Consider the following 21,607-nt stretch of genomic DNA (forward strand, 5'->3'; position numbering starts at 1 on the left):
ATTAAATGCCCTATCCTCTCGATATAGAAGCTCAGCTTTAACTTGAGTCAAGAACTCAAACAGAGGGTATTTAAGGACCATTGTAGCCCCCTTTAGCGTTCCATTATGCTATATTCGAACACTGGAAGATTAGACCCTCATGTAGAGAATCGAAATATCAGCCGTTTGTAAATAGTAGGATAAACCCTGTGCCTTGAAACTTCTAATGGTTCGAGCCCCGACTGCCACCATTTTGGATTTCCACCGTGCTGCGACGCCTAGGAAAAGACCTAGGTGGGCTGGCGCCAGACCGTAAATTGTGGAAGTTCACGGTGTGGTGATAGGCCAGGTGAATACCCATAGACTGTTCTTCTTGGTTATGCAAGAGTCTGGGGCATTGCCCGACTGGTTTTCCAGCCATGGCCTCTTTTTACGTAAAACTTACACAGTTAAGACCTTACTGTGATAGCCTTTTAGCCTGCCGCAAGAGGCAATGGCGACCAGGAACGGTCCCCTTTCCTCTGTTTGTCCCTAGCCTTCAACTTTAGTCTATCATGCTGAATTAAAGTTTAGTTCTCTAACCAAAGACTGCAGCGGCAGGTTTTAATTATCTATCACTGATCTGCTGAGAGCTTAGCCAGGTGACAGAAAAAATGCTGTTGTGATATCTTCCTGTAACCCTTGGACAGCTTAGCATAGAGTTATAAAACTTTTTGTTCGCGATATGTTATGAAGAATCAAGATTGAAGTAGAAATTGTAAGTGGTCCGAAGGTGTTGCAGATAAGTTCTGATCTAAAAAGGAAGGTCACAGGCAGAGTTTTTTTTTTAAACAACTGTCTACTGTTGACAGTTGTTCCTTTCTTCATTTAAGGATATGCTGGAAGACAGAAGTGTACACTGAAAAGTTCAATTCCGGGTTCTGATGAATATTAGGTACCAAACGTTTCCGGCAAGTATTCACTTCCCAGTGTAAAAAGTATTTTGCACAAAAAAACATAAACTATATTTTGGATACTTCTGTAGTTCCGAGAGGCTAAACGTCTAGTAGCTTTAAAAACCCGCATAAATTCAAGCTGGGTGGTAGGACAAGTTGTTGTTCATGTGAACGCTTTCCTAGATAACCAGGAATTCAGGGCGCTACTGAAAGCGATAGGTTCCGTTATCTCCTGTAGTTGCTGAAAGCAGGTTTTCACAAAGTTTGGACCATCGCCGAAGGCCATATGGCTGAGATACCCGCCACCCCCTCTCAACACAATCCCCGAAAGGAGGAAAACCGGAAACAGTTCTTAAAGTTTTTGGATGTGGGATGGAGTAACCATCCCGGCCGTATTTATTAAAACAAAAAATTAACACATTAAACGTTTTATGTTATGTACAATTTCATTATCACATTGCGATGTTTGGCTAACCTTAACATATTCTCTAATACAGAGGTTCTCCTAGCCGAACTAGCATCCTACAAAAACATTCTCTAGAAACACTGAAATTGTACATCCTAACGTTTAAGGGCCAACGGCAAGGTCATAACCGGTGTCAAGATCCCTAACCAGACTTACCCCTCCCACTTGGGAGGGGCGACAGCACAGAGGCTTACCTCAAGTGCAACTACTAACAATTTCCCTTGACTTGACGGGGGCACTTAAGACTCGACGCCATTTAAAGGTCGTTCGAAGACTTGTGTGTGGTATCTAGAAGGTATCGTGGACCTCCCCCCACCCCACACAACTTACCGCATCTGCCGTCGCAGATGACACTGGCCCCGGGAAATTCCCCAGGAGGGGGCTGTAACCCCTCCTACAAAGGAAGGGGCCTTGACCGCCTTTCCTTTACTTCCGGCGACCCGCCCTTAGACGGGACCGCCTCCCCACTGAGGGGCCAATGGCCACCTCTCCCGAGCGCTCCCATCCGTGTTGGGTGACGCCCACTCATAGGGATCTACCAATTAGTGCTCACCGATCATGACCTTACCGCCTACCAAAAAATAAATACGACAATTCTTACTCAAACCTATGAAAACATTGGTCGCTACGACCGAAAGAACATGCATAAAATGCAACACTACATCAAATCATTTTAGTCATAACAACCTACACGATATTCACCATACTTTATTATGATCAACAACAAACTGATACTCTCACAGCCTGTAAACGAAATGGAAAGAACAAACTTATAAATTCACTTTATTGCACAACAACTTGCTGTCCTCAGGGGCTGGTGGGTGGGTCAAAATTGGCTCTTCGTTCCGTCCCGAGCTCACGTGTAGCGAGGAGGTGCAGCTTCGGAGCACAAGAACAAGAGGACGTCTTCTGATCTTGCGTCTCTTTTTATCCGTCTTCAGGGCGGGCGAAAACCCGCCCCTGCCTGCCCCTAGGGCGGGGCTGGCTACGTCGGTGTCTAGGCCAGCCCACTCTAGGGCGGGAAAAAGCGCGCCCCGGCTACGCCGCTTCGGGCATACCAGCCGAGACGCGCTTCCCGCCCCAAAATGGCTTCCCGGGGGGATCGAGGCACTCCGCCATACGTTCGGGGGGACCGAATGGTCGCCCCTTTCCATATGGCTGAGATACCCGCCACCCCCTCTCAACACAATCCCCGAAAGGAGGAAAACCGGAAACAGTTCTTAAAGTTTTTGGATGTGGGATGGAGTAACCATCCCGGCCGTATTTATTAAAACAAAAAATTAACACATTAAACGTTTTATGTTATGTACAATTTCATTATCACATTGCGATGTTTGGCTAACCTTAACATATTCTCTAATACAGAGGTTCTCCTAGCCGAACTAGCATCCTACAAAAACATTCTCTAGAAACACTGAAATTGTACATCCTAACGTTTAAGGGCCAACGGCAAGGTCATAACCGGTGTCAAGATCCCTAACCAGACTTACCCCTCCCACTTGGGAGGGGCGACAGCACAGAGGCTTACCTCAAGTGCAACTACTAACAATTTCCCTTGACTTGACGGGGGCACTTAAGACTCGACGCCATTTAAAGGTCGTTCGAAGACTTGTGTGTGGTATCTAGAAGGTATCGTGGACCTCCCCCCACCCCACACAACTTACCGCATCTGCCGTCGCAGATGACACTGGCCCCGGGAAATTCCCCAGGAGGGGGCTGTAACCCCTCCTACAAAGGAAGGGGCCTTGACCGCCTTTCCTTTACTTCCGGCGACCCGCCCTTAGACGGGACCGCCTCCCCACTGAGGGGCCAATGGCCACCTCTCCCGAGCGCTCCCATCCGTGTTGGGTGACGCCCACTCATAGGGATCTACCAATTAGTGCTCACCGATCATGACCTTACCGCCACAGGTCCGGATAGTTGACCGGCTATCCGGACCCCCCACAAAACTCCTACCTAAAGGTCATGATTTAACGATTTTAACCAAGCTAGGAAGTCTCCTATGAGTAACTCATTCCCCACCCTCGACAAATGCACACCATCCCCCAAATACATACTGTCATCATTAATACAACTATGCGAGATCGAATGCAATGTCTTGGAACGGAACAACCTACTCACTTTGTTATTCAATTTTCTAACGGAATGATTCAAAGCAGGGATCGAGATAGCCCCCCGCCATATTTTTCGTGGGATCATATGAGACCACGCAATTATGCACCCCGGAACTCTCCTTGCTAACCAACTTACCGTGGAAAGCATAGCCTCCAGGAGAAGTCGTCTACCGGTGGCGACCAAATCATTGCCCCCCAAATGCACTATGACTATGGACGGCGGTGACCTCATCCGCTCTAACAAACCCTCAAAAAACTTCTGAAACTGGTCAATACAGAGACCGCCCCTTCCGTAGAAGGACACTCTGTACCCGTATTCCCCAGGTACGTGAATCATGTCACCTGCTTTGAATACGTCTGCGGCCCGTCTCACGTATGAGTGGCCCACGACCCACACCTCCTTCCTTACAGCCGGTGACGTGCGACCGCTGGCCTGGTGTTGGGTCGACTGCACAGTCCGCCCTGCCGCGTAGGCTTGCGCAACTGAAAACAAACGAAAGACAAGAAGCGTGAGAACATGATTACAGCCTCACAACATGTGCAATCGCACGTACCTCTTATAACAATTGGAGGACCAGCGCCCCACACGTTTCACTTGTTCCACATTAAGACCCCTGGCTGTAGCTTCAGTGGCAGCCCCTATTCGAAAGGAATGGGTCCCAAATTCGCCCGGGTCCAAGCCCGCTGCGGCAATGGCCATTGCAAGCACCCGCTGAAACTGAAACCTCGTCAGCGGGGTGGCGTCTGCATGCCTCAACAATGTCCCCCCCCATGATGCCACCCTTCGTGCTAGGTAATCTTCTAAGCACCGTACCGGACACATGGATGACTCGGGGTTCCTGCGAATGATCGTGCAGTCCCCTCTCCCATCTTGGTCAGTCTTGGACCTGAGAAAGGAGACAATCATCGCATCACCCCTGATCTGAACATGTTCCCTGCACAAGCCCCCCGACACATCCTGTTTATTCCTTGCAACTAGCTCACTAACTCTCATAGCCCCGTGAAACGCCAGCGTAAATGCAGTCCGGAACAAACAGGTCTCGAAAGGGGACGAGCATGTGTTAGGGAGTGTGGCCAGTAACTGGGACAACCTGTCTAGACCTATCGGTCGTCTTACGTCTACTCTGCGACCCTCTAGACGTTGCCACCCACGCAGCGCTTTTTGTACTGTAAAAGACGCTGTTGGGTCCAGGATGCCATGGGCCCTGGCAACAAAGGAAATGGCGGCACGATGCCTTTGGGCCGTTGCCACCGATTTCCCAGCCCTACGTAAGGACATCAGAAAAAGTACTACCCACTCTTCCTGACCCCAAAGTCCCCCTCTCTCTGCCCCCAAAAAGGCTAAATAGGCCTGGAACGCCCCTTCATATGCCTTCCTTGTCCTGGGTGCTAGACTCTCTCCCACGAGGTGACGAAGTTCGGGGCACCGAGAGACCAGAGAGCTTCGGGGAAGGGTGCCGGCTCCGGGTCCGCTGAAGGGAGGAAACCCGAGAAAGCCTGTATGTGAAAACGAGACAGTGCATCAGCAGCCTGATTCATCACCCCTGGGACATGTTTTGCTCTGAATACCACGTTCAGTTGCATACACAGTAAGACAATTTCTTTGAGCAGCCTCAAAATCAATTTACAACGAGCTGCCTGACTATTGATGCATTCTACCACGGTCATATTGTCGGACCAGAACACAACAGAATGATCTCTGAACCCTTCTGGCCAGGTTCTCAGGGCCACCAGAATGGGAAATAGCTCAAGGAAAGCGATGTTACTCGTCAGCCCCTTCTCGTGCCACCATAGGGGCCACTTTTTTGCCGACCATTTTGTGCCGAAGATGGCGCCAAAACCTACGCTTCCTGCTGAATCTGTCCATAGCCCAAGCTCTTCGGAGGACACGGCTGGCTTGTTCCAGACGACTCGGCCATTGAAGTCCGCCAAGAAAGCTAACCAAATCCGCATGTCCTGGCGGACCTCAGCCGATAACCTTGTGCGATGATGACCCTCCTTTAGGCCAACCATCGCTTGGGCAATTGAGCGGGAAAAAGGGCGAGCCATTGGTATCACCCTCAAGGCAAAGTTCAACTTTCCCACTAATTGTTGCAACTGATGCAGTGTAACTTTGGATGCATTTAAACATACTTGGAGGGCTGCCCTGAATTTCGACACTTTACCAGCTGGTAAACGGAAGCACCCCTCCCTTGAGTCCAACTCGATCCCCAAAAACTCGAGGCAAGTCGTGGGACCCATAGTTTTACCCGGTGCCAATGGCACGCCAAGATGACCCATCAACACACAGAATTCAGCTAAGGCCTGGGCACATTCGAGATTACCGGCAGGGCCAAGGAACAAAAAGTCGTCAAGGTAGTGCATTACATTTCGGAAACCCGTTCTCTTAGTGAACACCCATTGCAGGAAAGTACTGAATTGCTCAAAGTAGGCACATGATATAGAGCATCCCATTGGCATACACCTATCCATGTAAAATGACCCCTGGAACCCGAATCCCAGAAGACGCTGATCGTCTGGGTGTACCGGGAGCAACCGGAACGCTGACTCGATATCAGATTTCGCCATCAACGTCCCGTGCCCCAGGCGATTCAAGATGGCTACTGCCTCATCAAAAGATGCGTATCGCACCGAACAAACTTCTGGATCAATTGCGTCGTTCACCGAAAGACCATGTGGGGCAGACAGATTATGGATCAAACGAAACTCACCCGGGTCCTTCTTGGGGACCACCCCTAACGGAGAACAAACGAAATCCGGTACCGGGGGTACACTAAACGGGCCGGCGACCCGTCCCCGGCTAACCTCTTTCTGAATTTTCCCTTGAACTACAGATGTATGTTGTAAAACGGAAAGTTGATTTTTGCACATCCCGACACCCTGAAAGTCCCCTACCGGGATGCGGAAACCATGTGTAAAACCGTTCCGTAGCACCCCGGCAGAAGCACGATCCGGGTATTCGCTGAGCCAGGGAATCATTGCCAAGGTATCAATCGGGGTTGGTAAAGGCGCCCCTCGGCCTAGCTTAGACCTGTTTGGCGCCTCCCTTACCCCCATTTTCACTCGTTCTGGCTCTGCACGATGACTCAGGATGGGATGACCCACACGTACTACATTCGTGCTTGAATTTACACGATCCCGGAGGCCTGGTACATTTCCCCTTGTTGAAATTAAAACAGAAACCCTTTCTCCCTGTATTGCCTGCGGGCCTCGACTGGTCGTCGGTGCTCGTACTTTGTCTAAAGGGCGTCCCCACATTTTGGCGGGAGTAATCAACAACATTGCTCCCGACCAATGGCATTCTTAACATTCCCGATTCTTTCATTTTATCCCATGTTAAAGAATCGTAACAATCCCAAGTCAAACTCTTGTTATGTTCCTTTTCTTTCCTGAACAGATTGTCATAACAAAACCAATGGTTACCTTGATACGCTGTCGAGTAACCCATAATTCGTGATTGATAAACGGGAAACTCAGGAAGCAACTCGGGCCTACGTTCCCCCAAAATCGATGTGAAAATACCCCATGCATTGCCCCAGTTGCCAATGTTCTCATTTACCTTAAAGGCGGCCATTTTTGCGCGCCAAACACTCGGATGCATTAGATCCTTCTGACTTTTCACATGCTCCACATCATAATGATCAACAAGCAAGGAAAAAATATTCACGTACTCCCCTGCCCAGATCTTTTCCTTTATAGCTAAAGGCACATGTTGTCCCAATCTCTCTCTACGAGAGGGTGCTGACTCGTCCCTTGCAATCGGCAATGGCCGCTTACCTGAACCGGACGCAGCTTCTGCCGCTTGCGGCTTGTCTATCCCCGCCAACGGCGTAGCCACTCTAGCTGCCTCTCTCTTCTCACGAAGCCCTTTTATCAGCGCCTGTGCCTCGGCAGCCGTGGCGCCATCACTACTATCCCCCAACCATGCCGCTAGCTGTGCTGCCAGCTCGGGGGGCATGTCTTCCTTGGATGTCGGGGTGACGACAACGGGGATTGGATTCCCCTCCATCGGTACTGGGGTCGGCGCCTCGAGCGGGGCAGAGGGAACCGGGACGTCCCCACCGGCTGGAACCCTTCTCGGCCTCTTAGGTCTCCCTCCAGCCGGCGCAGGGCCCGAACCCTCCTCCCCATCTCGCTCCGCCAACCGTTTCTTTATGTCGGACACCTCTTTGCAAAGGGCCCGCACCATCTGGTCGGTCGTCATTCTCTTTGCGCCTTTCTTGGGCATCTCTCCGAGGAAGTATCTAGAAGACAAAGAAAAAGATCAAAACACTCAAAATTGGCTCTTCGTTCCGTCCCGAGCTCACGTGTAGCGAGGAGGTGCAGCTTCGGAGCACAAGAACAAGAGGACGTCTTCTGATCTTGCGTCTCTTTTTATCCGTCTTCAGGGCGGGCGAAAACCCGCCCCTGCCTGCCCCTAGGGCGGGGCTGGCTACGTCGGTGTCTAGGCCAGCCCACTCTAGGGCGGGAAAAAGCGCGCCCCGGCTACGCCGCTTCGGGCATACCAGCCGAGACGCGCTTCCCGCCCCAAAATGGCTTCCCGGGGGGATCGAGGCACTCCGCCATACGTTCGGGGGGACCGAATGGTCGCCCCTTTCCATCCTCAGCTTAGAGTCTTATATGTGAACTGGGGAACAGTTCGTTTTTTTGGGGTAACCGATCAAAGATGTTGACCTACATTTGATCTGTGGGGCAACTGTTCAAAATGTCAAGGTAGCTGTAATGCTACAACTTTTGTTTCCACACTTGCAAGCTTAGCAGGTCGCTTCACATATGCTAGCGATCAGTGTCACTCTTTTGGCTGATTGACTGTTCCTAATCTAGACCAAATATTCCCATTAAAAATCATCTCTATGATATTGTGGAAACCACAGTTTTTTGAAGAATTTTCCAGCTTTCCCTCTGGTACAGCGTTGGGTCAGGAAGAGTCAGGTTGAATTTAATTGGTTGCTGATTTAAAATATGCAAGTTTTAAAGCAGTGTCACCAGGATCTATTAAGTATGTTTTAATGTAAATAAATGCATATGCGTGTGTATCGGTAGAATGTTATTTCGTGGAGTAACAGATATGTGTATATTTATATGTTTTTATTTCAGTTGATGATGCCGAACCGTGTCTTACTGTAAGTAAGGAGGGTTTCCCCCCTTTCTGTCTGTGTGAGCGATAAACAGTTTTATTAAGACTATACTTTCAGGGATCATTTCTATAGTTTTTAACTGAGGAAATGTGATTGAAAGTGTTTGGTCTTCGCTAACCACGATGGAGAATTGAAGTGTTCTCTTCTGAGCGTGAAGTGAGTGAACAGTGTTGCATTTATGTAGCTGCTGTTTGCTATTGATGATCGTTCTTATTCCTTTCAAGAGGATTGGAGAAAGAGTACACAATCTGAGTGGTTAGCTACTTTATAGGGTGTAAGGAAGTCTATCTGTTCTTAATTTCTTGCTTAGTTTGTTATTTTTATAGTGTGCACTTTGGTTTATTTTTATTTAGCTGTTGAGTTCATGAATACTTAGTAGAAGCTGTTGAGCTTTTTTGGACTTGTGGTTTTTGCAAGAGCTTATCTTTGAAAAGCACTTCTCACCGTCAGTTGGTATTTTGGTATGTTATTTATAAAAAAAGGTTTGTTTTTTAGAAAGTTTGGGAGTGAAGAGTACTTTTTAAACGGGCTGTGCGTATGAGCTATTTGTAGAGCCTAGGCTGCTGCAAGGCAACTACTGCTATTCAACGATTTAACACTCTTTCAATTCGACTGTTTAAAGAAACCTCCTAATGCTAGTTAAGCCTTTTAGACTAAGAGGAAGCGTATCACCCTGGCCACAGGTTATACAACTTACAAGGCTGCGGTGGATCTTAGACTGCTGAGGATAAAAAACTCCTCCTTTGGTATTTGCTAAAGTTTTCACAGGAATTTGTGGAGTGCAAAGCAGAAGTAAAGGACTGTGTATGTTTACTTATCATTATGAAATCTAGTGTGCTCAGCACAAAAACTTGCAGCTCCCAACTAGCCCCCGTACAGCCCCTACTACATCAAGGGCTTAATGTATTCGAACTTTGGAATTTGAAGGATCCATTGGGGAGAATGGAGTTGCAACAATAAAAAATAATGGTCAAAACGAGCCACCTGCTCCAGCAAGTACCATTTTCTTGGTTCTCCTGCTTTAACTCAGAATATTCTTAATTCATAGACTGGAATGTTGTGATATCAGAATAGACTTCCTACCTCGGGTATCACATTGATTAAATGCCCTATCCTCTCGATATAGAAGCTCAGCTTTAACTTGAGTCAAGAACTCAAACAGAGGGTATTTAAGGACCATTGTAGCCCCCTTTAGCGTTCCATTATGCTATATTCGAACACTGGAAGATTAGACCCTCATGTAGAGAATCGAAATATCAGCCGTTTGTAAATAGTAGGATAAACCCTGTGCCTTGAAACTTCTAATGGTTCGAGCCCCGACTGCCACCATTTTGGATTTCCACCGTGCAGCGACGCCTAGGAAAAGACCTAGGTGGGCTGGCGCCAGACCGTAAATTGTGGAAGTTCACGGTGTGGTGATAGGCCAGGTGAATACCCATAGACTGTTCTTCTTGGTTATGCAAGAGTCTGGGGCATTGCCCGACTGGTTTTCCAGCCATGGCCTCTTTTTACGTAAAACTTACACAGTTAAGACCTTACTGTGATAGCCTTTTAGCCTGCCGCAAGAGGCAATGGCGACCAGGAACGGTCCCCTTTCCTCTGTTTGTCCCTAGCCTTCAACTTTAGTCTATCATGCTGAATTAAAGTTTAGTTCTCTAACCAAAGACTGCAGCGGCAGGTTTTAATTATCTATCACTGATCTGCTGAGAGCTTAGCCAGGTGACAGAAAAAATGCTGTTGTGATATCTTCCTGTAACCCTTGGACAGCTTAGCATAGAGTTATAAAACTTTTTGTTCGCGATATGTTATGAAGAATCAAGATTGAAGTAGAAATTGTAAGTGGTCCGAAGGTGTTGCAGATAAGTTCTGATCTAAAAAGGAAGGTCACAGGCAGAGTTTTTTTTTAAACAACTGTCTACTGTTGACAGTTGTTCCTTTCTTCATTTAAGGATATGCTGGAAGACAGAAGTGTACACTGAAAAGTTCAATTCCGGGTTCTGATGAATATTAGGTACCAAACGTTTCCGGCAAGTATTCACTTCCCAGTGTAAAAAGTATTTTGCACAAAAAAACATAAACTATATTTTGGATACTTCTGTAGTTCCGAGAGGCTAAACGTCTAGTAGCTTTAAAAACCCGCATAAATTCAAGCTGGGTGGTAGGACAAGTTGTTGTTCATGTGAACGCTTTCCTAGATAACCAGGAATTCAGGGCGCTACTGAAAGCGATAGGTTCCGTTATCTCCTGTAGTTGCTGAAAGCAGGTTTTCACAAAGTTTGGACCATCGCCGAAGGCCATCCTCAGCTTAGAGTCTTATATGTGAACTGGGGAACAGTTCGTTTTTTTGGGGTAACCGATCAAAGATGTTGACCTACATTTGATCTGTGGGGCAACTGTTCAAAATGTCAAGGTAGCTGTAATGCTACAACTTTTGTTTCCACACTTGCAAGCTTAGCAGGTCGCTTCACATATGCTAGCGATCAGTGTCACTCTTTTGGCTGATTGACTGTTCCTAATCTAGACCAAATATTCCCATTAAAAATCATCTCTATGATATTGTGGAAACCACAGTTTTTTGAAGAATTTTCCAGCTTTCCCTCTGGTACAGCGTTGGGTCAGGAAGAGTCAGGTTGAATTTAATTGGTTGCTGATTTAAAATATGCAAATTTTAAAGCAGTGTCACCAGGATCTATTAAGTATGTTTTAATGTAAATAAATGCATATGCGTGTGTATCGGTAGAATGTTATTTCGTGGAGTAACAGATATGTGTATATTTATATGTTTTTATTTCAGTTGATGATGCCGAACCGTGTCTTACTGTAAGTAAGGAGGGTTCCCCCCTTTCTGTCTGTGTGAGCGATAAACAGTTTTATTAAGACTATACTTTCAGGGATCATTTCTATAGTTTTTAACTGAGGAAATGTGATTGAAAGTGTTTGGTCTTCGCTAACCACGATGAAGAATTGAAGTGTTCTCTTCTGAGCGTGAAGTGAGTGAACAGTGTTGCATTTATGTAGCTGCTGTTTGCTATTGATGATCGTTCTTATTCCTTTCAAGAGGATTGGAGAAAGAGTACACAATCTGAGTGGTTAGCTACTTTATAGGGTGTAAGGAAGTCTATCCGTTCTTAATTTCTTGCTTAGTTTGTTATTTTTATAGTGTGCACTTTGGTTTATTTTTATTTAGCTGTTGAGTTCATGAATACTTAGTAGAAGCTGTTGAGCTTTTTTGGACTTGTGGTTTTTGCAAGAGCTTATCTTTGAAAAGCACTTCTCACCGTCAGTTGGTATTTTGGTATGTTATTTATAAAAAAAGGTTTGTTTTTTAGAAAGTTTGGGAGTGAAGAGTACTTTTTAAACGGACTGTGCGTATGAGCTATTTGTAGAGCCTAGGCTGCTGCAAGGCAACTACTGCTACTCAACGATTTAACACTCTTTCAATTCGACTGTTTAAAGAAACCTCCTAATGCTAGTTAAGCCTTTTAGACTAAGAGGAAGCGTATCACCCTGGCCACAGGTTATACAACTTACAAGGCTGCGGTGGATCTTAGACTGCTGAGGATAAAAAACTCCTCCTTTGGTATTTGCTAAAGTTTTCACAGGAATTTGTGGAGTGCAAAGCAGAAGTAAAGGACTGTGTATGTTTACTTATCATTATGAAATCTAGTGTGCTCAGCACAAAAACTTGCAGCTCCCAACTAGCCCCCGTACAGCCCCTACTACATCAAGGGCTTAATGTATTCGAACTTTGGAATTTGAAGGATCCATTGGGGAGAATGGACTTGCAACAATAAAAAATAATGGTCAAAACGAGCCACCTGCTCCAGCAAGTACCATTTTCTTGGTTCTCCTGCTTTAACTCAGAATATTCTTAATTCATAGACTGGAATGTTGTGATATCAGAATAGACTTTCTACCTCGGGTATCACATTGATTAAATGCCCTATCCTCTCGATATAGAAGCTCAGCTTTAACTTGAGTCAAGAATTCAAACAGAGGGTATTTAAGGACCATTGTAGCCCCCTTTAGCGTTCCATTATGCTATATTCGAACACTGGAAGATTAGACCCTCATGTAGAGAATCGAAATATCAGCCGTTTGTAAATAGTAGGATAAACCCTGTGCCTTGAAACTTCTAATGGTTCGAGCCCCGACTGCCACCATTTTGGATTTCCACCGTGCTGCGACGCCTAGGAAAAGACCTAGGTGGGCTGGCGCCAGACCGTAAATTGTGGAAGTTCACGGTGTGGTGATAGGCCAGGTGAATACCCATAGACTGTTCTTCTTGGTTATGCAAGAGTCTGGGGCATTGCCCGACTGGTTTTCCAGCCATGGCCTCTTTTTACGTAAAACTTACACAGTTAAGACCTTACTGTGATAGCCTTTTAGCCTGCCGCAAGAGGCAATGGCGACCAGGAACGGTCCCCTTTCTTCTGTTTGTCCCTAGCCTTCAACTTTAGTCTATCATGCTGAATTAAAGTTTAGTTCTCTAACCAAAGACTGCAGCGGCAGGTTTTAATTATCTATCACTGATCTGCTGAGAGCTTAGCCAGGTGACAGAAAAAATGCTGTTGTGATATCTTCCTGTAACCCTTGGACAGCTTAGGATAGAGTTATAAAACTTTTTGTTCGCGATATGTTATGAAGAATCAAGATTGAAGTAGAAATTGTAAGTGGTCCGAAGGTGTTGCAGATAAGTTCTGATCTAAAAAGGAAGGTCACAGGCAGAGTTTTTTTTTTAAACAACTGTCTACTGTTGACAGTTGTTCCTTTCTTCATTTAAGGATATGCTGGAAGACAGAAGTGTACACTGAAAAGTTCAATTCCGGGTTCTGATGAATATTAGGTACCAAACGTTTCCGGCAAGTATTCACTTCCCAGTGTAAAAAGTATTTTGCACAAAAAAACATAAACTATATTTTGGATACTTCTGTAGTTCCGAGAGGCTAAACGTCTAGTAGCTTTAAAAACCCGCATAAATTCAAGCTGGGTGGTAGGACAAGTTGTTGTTCATGTGAACGCTTTCCTAGATAACCAGGAATTCAGGGCGCTACTGAAAGCGATAGGTTCCGTTATCTCCTGTAGTTGCTGAAAGCAGGTTTTCACAAAGTTTGGACCATCGCCGAAGGCCATCCTCAGCTTAGAGTCTTATATGTGAACTGGGGAACAGTTCGTTTTTTTGGGGTAACCGATCAAAGATGTTGACCTACATTTGATCTGTGGGGCAACTGTTCAAAATGTCAAGGTAGCTGTAATGCTACAACTTTTGTTTCCACACTTGCAAGCTTAGCAGGTCGCTTCACATATGCTAGCGATCAGTGTCACTCTTTTGGCTGATTGACTGTTCCTAATCTAGACCAAATATTCCCATTAAAAATCATCTCTATGATATTGTGGAAACCACAGTTTTTTGAAGAATTTTCCAGCTTTCCCTCTGGTACAGCGTTGGGTCAGGAAGAGTCAGGTTGAATTTAATTGGTTGCTGATTTAAAATATGCAAGTTTTAAAGCAGTGTCACCAGGATCTATTAAGTATGTTTTAATGTAAATAAATGCATATGCGTGTGTATCGGTAGAATGTTATTTCGTGGAGTAACAGATATGTGTATATTTATATGTTTTTATTTCAGTTGATGATGCCGAACCGTGTCTTACTGTAAGTAAGGAGGGTTTCCCCCCTTTCTGTCTGTGTGAGCGATAAACAGTTTTATTAAGACTATACTTTCAGGGATCATTTCTATAGTTTTTAACTGAGGAAATGTGATTGAAAGTGTTTGGTCTTCGCTAACCACGATGAAGAATTGAAGTGTTCTCTTCTGAGCGTGAAGTGAGTGAACAGTGTTGCATTTATGTAGCTGCTGTTTGCTATTGATGATCGTTCTTATTCCTTTCAAGAGGATTGGAGAAAGAGTACACAATCTGAGTGGTTAGCTACTTTATAGGGTGTAAGGAAGTCTATCTGTTCTTAATTTCTTGCTTAGTTTGTTATTTTTATAGTGTGCACTTTGGTTTATTTTTATTTAGCTGTTGAGTTCATGAATACTTAGTAGAAGCTGTTGAGCTTTTTTGGACTTGTGGTTTTTGCAAGAGCTTATCTTTGAAAAGCACTTCTCACCGTCAGTTGGTATTTTGGTATGTTATTTATAAAAAAAGGTTTGTTTTTTAGAAAGTTTGGGAGTGAAGAGTACTTTTTAAACGGGCTGTGCGTATGAGCTATTTGTAGAGCCTAGGCTGCTGCAAGGCAACTACTGCTACTCAACGATTTAACACTCTTTCAATTCGACTGTTTAAAGAAACCTCCTAATGCTAGTTAAGCCTTTTAGACTAAGAGGAAGCGTATCACCCTGGCCACAGGTTATACAACTTACAAGGCTGCGGTGGATCTTAGACTGCTGAGGATAAAAAACTCCTCCTTTGGTATTTGCTAAAGTTTTCACAGGAATTTGTGGAGTGCAAAGCAGAAGTAAAGGACTGTGTATGTTTACTTATCATTATGAAATCTAGTGTGCTCAGCACAAAAACTTGCAGCTCCCAACTAGCCCCCGTACAGCCCCTACTACATCAAGGGCTTAATGTATTCGAACTTTGGAATTTGAAGGATCCATTGGGGAGAATGGAGTTGCAACAATAAAAAATAATGGTCAAAACGAGCCACCTGCTCCAGCAAGTACCATTTTCTTGGTTCTCCTGCTTTAACTCAGAATATTCTTAATTCATAGACTGGAATGTTGTGATATCAGAATAGACTTCCTACCTCGGGTATCACATTGATTAAATGCCCTATCCTCTCGATATAGAAGCTCAGCTTTAACTTGAGTCAAGAACTCAAACAGAGGGTATTTAAGGACCATTGTAGCCCCCTTTAGCGTTCCATTATGCTATATTCGAACACTGGAAGATTAGACCCTCATGTAGAGAATCGAAATATCAGCCGTTTGTAAATAGTAGGATAAACCCTGTGCCTTGAAACTTCTAATGGTTCGAGCCCCGACTGCCACCATTTTGGATTTCCACCGTGCTGCGACGCCTAGGAAAAGACCTAGGTGGGCTGGCGCCAGACCGTAAATTGTGGAAGTTCACGGTGTGGTGATAGGCCAGGTGAATACCCATAGACTGTTCTTCTTGGTTATGCAAGAGTCTGGGGCATTGCCCGACTGGTTTTCCAGCCATGGCCTCTTTTTACGTAAAACTTACACAGTTAAGACCTTACTGTGATAGCCTTTTAGCCTGCCGCAAGAGGCAATGGCGACCAGGAACGGTCCCCTTTCCTCTGTTTGTCCCTAGCCTTCAACTTTAGTCTATCATGCTGAATTAAAGTTTAGTTCTCTAACCAAAGACTGCAGCGGCAGGTTTTAATTATCTATCACTGATCTGCTGAGAGCTTAGCCAGGTGACAGAAAAAATGCTGTTGTGATATCTTCCTGTAACCCTTGGACAGCTGAGCATAGAGTTATAAAACTTTTTGTCACGATATGTTATGAAGAATCAAGATTGAAGTAGAAATTGTAAGTGGTCCGAAGGTGTTGCAGATAAGTTCTGATCTAAAAAGGAAGGTCACAGGCAGAGTTTTTTTTTTATACAACTGTCTACTGTTGACAGCTGTTCCTTTCTTCATTTAAGGATATGCTGGAAGACAGAAGTGTACACTGAAAAGTTCAATTCCGGGTTCTGATGAATATTAGGTACCAAACGTTTCCGGCAAGTATTCACTTCCCAGTGTAAAAAGTATTTTGAACAAAAAAACATAAACTATATTTTGGATACTTCTGTAGTTCCGAGAGGCTAAACGTCTAGTAGCTTTAAAAACCCGCATAAATTCAAGCTGGGTGGTAGGACAAGTTGTTGTTCATGTGAACGCTTTCCTAGATAACCAGGAATTCAGGGCGCTACTGAAAGCGATAGGTTCCGTTATCTCCTGTAGTTGCTGAAAGCAGGTTTTCACAAAGTTTGGACCATCGCCGAAGGCCATCCTCAGCTTAGAGTCTTATATGTGAACTGGGGAACAGTTCGTTTTTTTGGGGTAACCGATCAAAGATGTTGACCTACATTTGACCTGTGGGGCAACTGTTCAAAATGTCAAGGTAGCTGTAATGCTACAACTTTTGTTTCCACCCTTGCAAGCTTAGCAGGTCGCTTCACATATGCTAGCGATCAGTGTCACTCTTTTGGCTGATTGACTGTTACTAATCTAGACCAAATATTCCCATTAAAAATCATCTCTATGATATTGTGGAAACCACAGTTTTTTGAAGAATTTTCCAGCTTTCCCTCTGGTACAGCGTTGGGTCAGGAAGAGTCAGGTTGAATTTAATTGGTTGCTGATTTAAAATATGCAAATTTTAAAGCAGTGTCACCAGGATCTATTAAGTATGTTTTAATGTAAATAAATGCATATGCGTGTGTATCGGTAGAATGTTATTTCGTGGAGTAACAGATATGTGTATATTTATATGTTTTTATTTCAGTTGATGATGCCGAACCGTGTCTTACTGTAAGTAAGGAGGGTTTCCCCCCTTTCTGTCTGTGTGAGCGATAAACAGTTTTATTAAGACTATACTTTCAGGGATCATTTCTATAGTTTTTAACTGAGGAAATGTGATTGAAAGTGTTTGGTCTTCGCTAACCACGATGAAGAATTGAAGTGTTCTCTTCTGAGCGTGAAGTGAGTGAACAGTGTTGCATTTATGTAACTGCTGTTTGCTATTGATGATCGTTCTTATTCCTTTCAAGAGGATTGGAGAAAGAGTACACAATCTGAGTGGTTAGCTACTTTATAGGGTGTAAGGAAGTCTATCCGTTCTTAATTTCTTGCTTAGTTTGTTATTTTTATAGTGTGCACTTTGGTTTATTTTTATTTAGCTGTTGAGTTCATGAATACTTAGTAGAAGCTGTTGAGCTTTTTTGGACTTGTTGTTTTTGCAAGAGCTTATCTTTGAAAAGCACTTCTCACCGTCAGTTGGTATTTTGGTATGTTATTTATAAAAAAAGGTTTGTCTTTTAGAAAGTGGGGAGTGAAGAGTACTTTTTAAACGGACTGTGCGTATGAGCTATTTGTAGAGCCTAGGCTGCTGCAAGGCAACTACTGCTACTCAACGATTTAACACTCTTTCAATTCGACTGTTTAAAGAAACCTCCTAATGCTAGTTAAGCCTTTTAGACTAAGAGGAAGCGTATCACCCTGGCCACAGGTTATACAACTTACAAGGCTGCGGTGGATCTTAGACTGCTGAGGATAAAAAACTCCTCCTTTGGTATTTGCTAAAGTTTTCTCAGGAATTTGTGGAGTGCAAAGCAGAAGTAAAGGACTGTGTATGTTTACTTATCATTATGAAATCTAGTGTGCTCAGCACAAAAACTTGCAGCTCCCAACTAGCCCCCGTACAGCCCCTAGTACATCAAGGGCTTAATGTATTCGAACTTTGGAATTTGAAGGATCCATTGGGGAGAATGGAGTTGCAACAATAAAAAATTATGGTCAAAACGAGCCACCTGCTCCAGCAAGTACCATTTTCTTGGTTCTCCTGCTTTAACTCAGAATATTCTTAATTCATAGACTGGAATGTTGTGATATCAGAATAGACTTTCTACCTCGGGTATCACATTGATTAAATGCCCTATTTTCTCGATATAGAAGCTCAGCTTTAACTTGAGTCAAGAACTCAAACAGAGGGTATTTAAGGACCATTGTAGCCCCCTTTAGCGTTCCATTATGCTATATTCGAACACTGGAAGATTAGACCCTCATGTAGAGAATCGAAATATCAGCCGTTTGTAAATAGTAGGATAAACCCTGTGCCTTGAAACTTCTAATGGTTCGAGCCCCGACTGCCACCATTTTGGATTTCCACCGTGCTGCGACGCCTAGGAAAAGACCTAGGTGGGCTGGCGCCAGACCGTAAATTGTGGAAGTTCACGGTGTGGTGACAGGCCAGGTGAATACCCATAGACTGTTCTTCTTGGTTATGCAAGAGTCTGGGGCATTGCCCGACTGGTTTTCCAGCCATGGCCTCTTTTTACGTAAAACTTACACAGTTAAGACCTTACTGTGATAGCCTTTTAGCCTGCCGCAAGAGGCAATGGCGACCAGGAACGGTCCCCTTTCCTCTGTTTGTCCCTAGCCTTCAACTTTAGTCTATCATGCTGAATTAAAGTTTAGTTCTCTAACCAAAGACTGCAGCGGCAGGTTTTAATTATCTATCACTGATCTGCTGAGAGCTTAGCCAGGTGACAGAAAAAATGCTGTTGTGATATCTTCCTGTAACCCTTGGACAGCTTAGCATAGAGTTATAAAACTTTTTGTTCGCGATATGTTATGAAGAATCAAGATTGAAGTAGAAATTGTAAGTGGTCCGAAGGTGTTGCAGATAAGTTCTGATCTAAAAAGGAAGGTCACAGGCAGAGTTTTTTTTTTAAACAACTGTCTACTGTTGACAGTTGTTCCTTTCTTCATTTAAGGATATGCTGGAAGACAGAAGTGTACACTGAAAAGTTCAATTCCGGGTTCTGATGAATATTAGGTACCAAACGTTTCCGGCAAGTATTCACTTCCCAGTGTAAAAAGTATTTTGCACAAAAAAACATAAACTATATTTTGGATACTTCTGTAGTTCCGAGAGGCTAAACGTCTAGTAGCTTTAAAAACCCGCATAAATTCAAGCTGGGTGGTAGGACAAGTTGTTGTTCATGTGAACGCTTTCCTAGATAACCAGGAATTCAGGGCGCTACTGAAAGCGATAGGTTCCGTTATCTCCTGTAGTTGCTGAAAGCAGGTTTTCACAAAGTTTGGACCATCGCCGAAGGCCATCCTCAGCTTAGAGTCTTATATGTGAACTGGGGAACAGTTCGTTTTTTTGGGGTAACCGATCAAAGATGTTGACCTACATTTGATCTGTGGGGCAACTGTTCAAAATGTCAAGGTAGCTGTAATGCTACAACTTTTGTTTCCACACTTGCAAGCTTAGCAGGTCGCTTCACATATGCTAGCGATCAGTGTCACTCTTTTGGCTGATTGACTGTTCCTAATCTAGACCAAATATTCCCATTAAAAATCATCTCTATGATATTGTGGAAACCACAGTTTTTTGAAGAATTTTCCAGCTTTCCCTCTGGTACAGCGTTGGGTCAGGAAGAGTCAGGTTGAATTTAATTGGTTGCTGATTTAAAATATGCAAGTTTTAAAGCAGTGTCACCAGGATCTATTAAGTATGTTTTAATGTAAATAAATGCATATGCGTGTGTATCGGTAGAATGTTATTTCGTGGAGTAACAGATATGTGTATATTTATATGTTTTTATTTCAGTTGATGATGCCGAACCGTGTCTTACTGTAAGTAAGGAGGGTTTCCCCCCTTTCTGTCTGTGTGAGCGATAAACAGTTTTATTAAGACTATACTTTCAGGGATCATTTCTATAGTTTTTAACTGAGGAAATGTGATTGAAAGTGTTTGGTCTTCGCTAACCACGATGAAGAATTGAAGTGTTCTCTTCTGAGCGTGAAGTGAGTGAACAGTGTTGCATTTATGTAGCTGCTGTTTGCTATTGATGATCGTTCTTATTCCTTTCAAGAGGATTGGAGAAAGAGTACACAATCTGAGTGGTTAGCTACTTTATAGGGTGTAAGGAAGTCTATCTGTTCTTAATTTCTTGCTTAGTTTGTTATTTTTATAGTGTGCACTTTGGTTTATTTTTATTTAGCTGTTGAGTTCATGAATACTTAGTAGAAGCTGTTGAGCTTTTTTGGACTTGTGGTTTTTGCAAGAGCTTATCTTTGAAAAGCACTTCTCACCGTCAGTTGGTATTTTGGTATGTTATTTATAAAAAAAGGTTTGTCTTTTAGAAAGTGGGGAGTGAAGAGTACTCTTTAAACGGACTGTGCGTATGAGCTATTTGTAGAGCCTAGGCTGCTGCAAGGGAACTACTGCTACTCAACGATTTAACACTCTTTCAATTCGACTGTTTAAAGGAACCTCCTAATGCTAGTTAAGCCTTTTAGACTAAGAGGAAGCGTATCACCCTGGTCACAGGTTATACAACTTACAAGGCTGCGGTGGATCTTAGACTGCTGAGGATAAAAAACTCCTCCTTTGGTATTTGCTAAAGTTTTCACAGGAATTTGTGGAGTGCAAAGCAGAAGTAAAGGACTGTGTATGTTTACTTATCATTATGAAATCTAGTGTGCTCAGCACAAAAACTTGCAGCTCCCAACTAGCCCCCGTACAGCCCCTAGTACATCAGGGGCTTAATTTATTCGAACTTTGGAATTTGAAGGATCCATTGGGGAGAATGGAGTTGCAACAATAAAAAATAATGGTCAAAACGAGCCACCTGCTCCAGCAAGTACCATTTTCTTGGTTCTCCTGCTTTAACTCAGAATATTCCTAATTCATAGACTGGAATGTTGTGATATCAGAATAGACTTTCTACCTCGGGTATCACATTGATTAAATGCCCTATCCTCTCGATATAGAAGCTCAGCTTTAACTTGAGTCAAGAACTCAAACAGAGGGTATTTAAGGACCATTGTAGCCCCCTTTAGCGTTCCATTATGCTATATTCGAACACTGGAAGATTAGACCCTCATGTAGAGAATCGAAATATCAGCCGTTTGTAAATAGTAGGATAAACCCTGTGCCTTGAAACTTCTAATGGTTCGAGCCCCGACTGCCACCATTTTGGATTTCCACCGTGCTGCGACGCCTAGGAAAAGAGCTAGGTGGGCTGGCGCCAGACCGTAAATTGTGGAAGTTCACGGTGTGGTGACAGGCCAGGTGAATACCCATAGACTGTTCTTCTTGGTTATGCAAGAGTCTGGGGCATTGCCTGACTGGTTTTCCAGCCATGGCCTCTTTTTACGTAAAACTTACACAGTTAAGACCTTATTGTGATAGCCTTTTAGCCTGCCGCAAGAGGCAATGGCGACCAGGAACGGTCCTCTTTCCTCTGTTTGTCCCTAGCCTTCAACTTTAGTCTATCATGC

The 21,607-nt window shown here is 44.1% G+C and overlaps 5 non-coding genes across 5 annotated transcripts; all 5 read left to right on the forward strand.

The window, feature by feature from the left end:
- The first annotated feature begins 8,673 nt into the window (after positions 1-8,673).
- On the forward strand, positions 8,674-8,889 carry LOC147730146 (small nucleolar RNA U3). The gene has a single exon (XR_015309105.1). It is a non-coding gene; the product is annotated as a small nucleolar RNA U3 (small nucleolar RNA).
- A 2,618-nt stretch (positions 8,890-11,507) lies between these two features.
- Positions 11,508-11,723, forward strand: LOC147730147 (small nucleolar RNA U3). Its single transcript, XR_015309029.1, has one exon. It is a non-coding gene; the product is annotated as a small nucleolar RNA U3 (small nucleolar RNA).
- A 2,620-nt stretch (positions 11,724-14,343) lies between these two features.
- Positions 14,344-14,559, forward strand: LOC147730148 (small nucleolar RNA U3). Its single transcript, XR_015309030.1, has one exon. It is a non-coding gene; the product is annotated as a small nucleolar RNA U3 (small nucleolar RNA).
- Positions 14,560-17,178: 2,619 nt separating this feature from the next.
- LOC147730149 (small nucleolar RNA U3) lies at positions 17,179-17,394 on the forward strand. The gene has a single exon (XR_015308994.1). It is a non-coding gene; the product is annotated as a small nucleolar RNA U3 (small nucleolar RNA).
- A 2,619-nt stretch (positions 17,395-20,013) lies between these two features.
- On the forward strand, positions 20,014-20,229 carry LOC147730150 (small nucleolar RNA U3). The gene has a single exon (XR_015309031.1). It is a non-coding gene; the product is annotated as a small nucleolar RNA U3 (small nucleolar RNA).
- Positions 20,230-21,607: the final 1,378 nt, after the last annotated feature.

The sequence above is a fragment of the Lissotriton vulgaris genome, chromosome 2_1 (assembly GCF_964263255.1).
Source record: "Lissotriton vulgaris chromosome 2_1, aLisVul1.2, whole genome shotgun sequence".
In the NCBI taxonomy this organism is placed as follows: domain Eukaryota; kingdom Metazoa; phylum Chordata; class Amphibia; order Caudata; family Salamandridae; genus Lissotriton; species Lissotriton vulgaris.